The sequence below is a fragment of the Cebus imitator genome, unplaced genomic scaffold, assembly GCF_001604975.1.
Source record: "Cebus imitator isolate Cc_AM_T3 unplaced genomic scaffold, Cebus_imitator-1.0 Scaffold1054, whole genome shotgun sequence".
Taxonomy (NCBI): Eukaryota; Metazoa; Chordata; class Mammalia; order Primates; family Cebidae; genus Cebus; species Cebus imitator.
This window is the reverse complement of record NW_016108369.1, coordinates 24944-30230: the sequence shown is the minus strand read 5'-3', so window position 1 is coordinate 30230 and position 5287 is coordinate 24944. Positions and strand designations below refer to the sequence as shown.

The 5287-nt window shown below is 48.5% G+C and overlaps 1 pseudogene; it reads right to left on the bottom strand.

The window, feature by feature from the left end:
• LOC108298716 overlaps nt 1–4699 on the bottom strand; it is a 34330-nt pseudogene extending 29631 nt beyond the window's left edge.
• Between the last annotated feature and the right edge of the window lie 588 nt (nt 4700–5287).

The window sequence follows — 5287 nt, the reverse complement described above, 5'->3', positions numbered from 1 at the left end:
GTCTATTTGAGTGTTGAAACTTATGCATGCTTCACGAAGTTCTTGTGTTATGTGTTTCAGCTCCATCGATTCACTTATATTCCTCTCTAAGTTGTTCATTCTCATTAGCATTTCGTCAAATCTTTTTTCAAAGTTCTTAGTTTCTTTGCATTAGCTTAGAACATGTTCTTTCAACTCAGAGAAGTTTCTTATCACCCACTTTCTGAAGCCTGACTCTGTTAATTCATCACATTCCTTTTCCATCCAGCCTTGTTCCCTTGCTGGTGAGATATTGCGATCCCTTGTAGGAGGAGACGCATTCTGGTTTCAGGTGTTTTCATCCTTTTTGCACTGGTTTCTTCCCATCTTTGTGGATTTATCCACCTGTCATCTTTGCAGTTGTTGACTTTCTGATTGGGTCTCTGAGTGGACGTTGATTGATGAAGTTTGTTGATGATGAAATTATTTCTTTCTGTTTCTTAGTTTTCCTTCTAACATTGAGGCCCCTCTGCTGTAGGACTGCTGAGGTCCATTCCAGGCCCTGCTTACCTGGGGATCACCTGCAGTTGCTGCAGAACAGTAAGGATTGCTGCCATTTTCTTCTTCTGCTATCTTTGTCCCAGAAGGATACTCTCCAGATGTCAGTCTGAGCTCTCCTTTATGAGGTGACTCTTTGGATATAGGGGGGTCAGGGAGCTGCTTGAGGAGACAGTCTGTCCTTTATAGGAGCTCATGTGCTGAGCTGTGAGCTCTGTTGTTCATTCTAAGCTGCTGGGCAGGTACATTTAAATCTGCTGCAGCTGAACTCATAAACCCCCCCCTTTTCCCCCCAAGTGCTCTGTCCTGGGGATTTAGGGCTTTATTTATGAGTTTCTATTGTGTTGCTGCCTTTTTTCATGGCTGCCCTGCCCAGCCAGGTGGCAGCCTAGTCACTCTCTGCCTGCAGAGGCTTTGCTGAGCAGGTGTGGGCTCTGCCCAGCTGCCATGTGAACTTCCCTGCAGTCCTGTTTATATGGGTATAGTTAGAACTGCTTCAGCCATGGTGGCCCCCATGTATAATGGCGGACTCTCTCTGTAAAGGCAGGCTGCCTCAGCAATGGCGGGCTGCCTCTACCATGGTGGACTATCTCCATAGTGGTGGACTGTTTGGTAATGGTGGATGCCCCTCCCCCAAGGAGCTGGACCATCCCAGGTTCAGCTGTGCTTGCTGTGAATCTCTCAATCCAGAGTGTTTCAGATTGCTGTTTTTTTGTGGGGGTGGGACGAGCCAAGCCTGATCACCTGGCTCCCTGCCTCAAAGCACTTTTCTTTTGAGTTGAATGGGTGAGTCTGTGTCCCAGGTGCTCCAGTCGCCTGCTGAAAAGCTACTGGGATTTGTGTGATTTCCTGTGCAGCAACCCACTGCATCGGCAACAGATGCGCTGAAATTCGTGGTGATTTTTGCCCAGGAATCTCCTGGCCTGGCTCCCTGTTTCAGTCCCCCCATTTTTTTTAATATGTTGAATGGGTGACCCTCTATCCCAGGAGCTCCAGTTGCCAGCTAAAACAGAACCTGGATCAGTGTATTTTGTGTGGAGAACTGCCACACCAGCCAAAAGAGCCTCGCGGGCCAAAACAGTGGTGCCGGCCAAAACAGCCACACTGGCCAAAACAGCCATGCTGGCTGGGGCTCCTCCGCCTGGGAATCTCCTGATCTGTGGGCAATAAAGATCCGTCTGGAAATGTGGCGTCCACTCACCCTCCATGCTTTCACTGGGAGCTGCAATCCTGAGCTGCTCCTAATCGGCCATCTTTGATCTCCTCCTCACCCTTTTTACATTTTTGTGTTTTCTGTTGGTGTTTCACTATTTAAATGGCCCCCAAGCTACCTGATGCTCCCAAGTACAAGAAGGCCAGATGTGCATTGCACAGAAAATGCATGCAAGTTAAGCTTTGTTCAGGCTTGAGTTACATTGCTGTTGGTGGTCAACTCAATGTAAATCAGCCAAAGGTCTAGATGAAATAAGGGGTTTTAAACCGTAACACATACACAAGGTTATGTGTTGATGAGTTGATGAAAACATTGTGACTGGAGGCTCACAGGAACCTAACACTGTAATTTTCTTAGTAGCAAGATTTGGTGTTTGCTAATTCAGTGTTTGTGGTGACTTTGTAGAACATAACTACCTCATATAAATGAGAATCCATGAATATAAATATTTGGATGGCTGGGCACGGTGGCTTATGCCTCTAATCCCAACACTTTGGGAGACCAAGGCAGTTGGATCATGAGGTCAGGAAATCAAGACCATCCTGGCTAACATGGTAAATCCCTGTCTTTACTAAAAACACAAAACAATCAGCCAGGGCCTGGTGGTACGTGCCTATAGTCCCAGCTACTCGGGAGCTTGAGGCAGGAGAATCACTTGAACCCAGGAGGCAGAGGTTGCAGTGAGTTGAGATCACGCCACTGCACTCCAGCCTGGGCTACAGAGTGAGTCTATATCTCAAAAAAAAAAAATTGGATGTATAGATCTACAATTGTATAGATCTATAATTGTTGACGATGTGTTAACAGTAGAGGTTGTGGTTGATATGCGTTATGTGAGATATGTGTTTTCAATCGCTTAGTGTTTCTCCATATATTGGAATTCTACCAGCTTCTTTGTCAAATCAGGGGGTGAGGAAGAGCCCTGAAATCCACACATCTGAAGCCTGCATCCCTGCAGACTCACCTGCCAGGAGGGCATAGATGTTGAGGCCTCAGTCCTGGTCCTTGGGGCTGCACACATCCATCATGTAGGTGTGGCTAGGGTTGTCCACTGAGTCAGCCCTGAAGTCCATGAGCATCACCCCACACACAGTCAGCAGCAGGTCGCACTTGTGGTTGCTGGTCATGTCAGCCAGGGTGATGCTGATGTCCCAGACATTCAGCAAGAGCGAAAGGCCCAGCAGTGTACCTGGACACAGAGACACAAAGTCACCCCAAGAAAATGCAGACCAGCTCTGTCCCCGGCAGCTCATGGCTTACGTCTAGAATCTTTAGGACCCAAGAATCTTTAAAACTTAAACTCCAAGCAGAACCAGGTGGAAAAGCCACCTGCAAACTCACCATATGTTTTGCACATGGATAGGGGTTTTTATTTCATCAAACAGAGAAGAAATGAGAGGAACTTTATCAACTCATTTTTAAAAATAACCAAAGTGAAGTATTCTTACAGTTAAGTCAGGAGAGGTTGTGGGACACTCCCTGCTTCCCACCAATGCAGAGGCCAGAGTTATCTGGGTAAATGTTTTTGCCAACGTTCTTTTATTTTTTGAGATGGAGTTTTTCTCTTGATGCCCAGGTTGTAGTGCAATGGTGTAATCTTGGCTCACCACAACTTCCACATCCTGGGTTCAAGCAATTCTCCTGCCTCAGCCTCCCAAGTAGCTGAAATTATAGGCATACACCACCACGCCTGGCTAATTTTGTATCTTTAGTAGAGACAGTGTTTCTCCATGTTAGGCTATTCTTGAACTCTGGACCTCAGGTGATCCACCCACCTTGGCCTCCCCAAATGTTAGGATTATAGACATGAGCCACCACGACCAGCCTCATCAATATTCTTTTAAATTTTCATAAAAGGAAGCAGTTGGGACCTTTTTCTTTTTTGTCTCCATTTTATTTTCATTCAAAACAGACCTATAGCAGGACAAGAATGAAAAGGCATCTCCTTCCAAACCTTGAGTTACACTGGTTACTCCAAGTACCCAACAGAGGCTGCACTAGGAGTCCTGGCAGGTCAGTGGTCATTGCCAGGGTCCCCACTGCACACAGGGACATTGAATCAGCCTCTACATTTCTGAAGTAGCAGCTCTCAAATGCCCCCAGTGCATCAAAAGAATAAGATGATGAAACAGAGCCAGCGACAAAACACTGAACTCGAAAACCAAAGCTGATCAGACTCTTGGAATCACTCGGTGTCCCCTTAAATCCTCCACTTTGGACCCTAAGGCCCTAAGCAGCCACAACTTTCCTTGGGAATCAAAGGAATTTCAGGACCTCCCAGGTCCACATGACACTAGTGTTATGGCTTGGATTTTCCACTGAAGAGAGCCTGGCATGAGATGGTGTCAGCCCTCTGGGGCCCCTAAATCTCTGTTCCCCTGTCTGGTTTCAATGAGAAACTTAAAATCTAGGATATGACCAGCCCTAACTGTGTTCCCCACAGCCCCAGACTAATGAGGGGAACTTAACTCCTGATTGTCCCTCATCCCATCAGGACCCTCAAGTTGCAGCAATGAGTTACCAGAGGTTTCCAGAGACCCTCCACCATTGTCAGGGTGGAGCTGGAGCTCACTGAGGATGGGGCTAATGAACCACACCAGGCTGTGGAGCTGGTCACGCACGCCCATCTGCAGGAGCACTGGGGTCAGGTATGCCATCTCCGTGGTATAGCTGAACTTGATGCCAAAGAGGATGCAGCCATTGAAAAGCAGCTTCCAGAAGGACCTCTGGGGGTGCAAGTCCCCGAAGTCCACCAGCTCAAGCAGGAATGGGGTGTTGGGGGTGAGGGTTGGGGTGGGGAGGGCTGAATACACTTCCTCCTCTTGAGGTGTCATTTGAAGTTGGCCTGGTGACTGAGGTGTTGTGTCACAGACCCCGAGTAGCCATGATCTGGGACCTCCAGAAGTCCTGTGGAGTCACACCGGGGAAGAGGGTGTCTCCCGGCAGAGTACTGCTTGTTGCAGGGATCATCATGAGGAGGGCTGGTGGGCGTCCCTACAAGGAAAGCCCAGGTGGGGGTCACAGTTACTTTCTCTGGGGCAGTCCTCCCTTGACAACAGGCAGCCCTCACTCTTTTCCTGTGGGAACACTTGAGTGCAGAATTTAGAGCCAAACACTGGCCCCCAAAGCAGAGCCCACTGCTCATTGGTGATGGTCTGGGTCCTCACTTGCCCGTCTGTAGCTCCTCTGTCCCAGGAGGTCAAAGCCCAACACCTTCCATACTCAGAGAGAGGACTCCTTCCTGCAGGTCCCCACCCCAAACTCAAAGGGACCATCTCCCAAATAGAGGCTCGGTCAGGACAGTCCTGAGGAAGTGAGAGCCTCTCAGCTCCTCTCAAACCTCCAAGGACACCAGGCTATTTTAGGACCTGCTGCCCATATCCAGGGCTAATTTTGCCTGTTCCTGAATGTCCCAGGGGACCAGAGAGGAAGAGAGACTGACATGGCTAGGAACCCCTGGTACCCTGAGTGCTCCCTAGAGGTGAGAGGACAGCTACTTTGTCACCAGATAGAGTCACAGCCAGTCCCCTCCTCTCCCTAATGTTTGTGTTTCCTTTT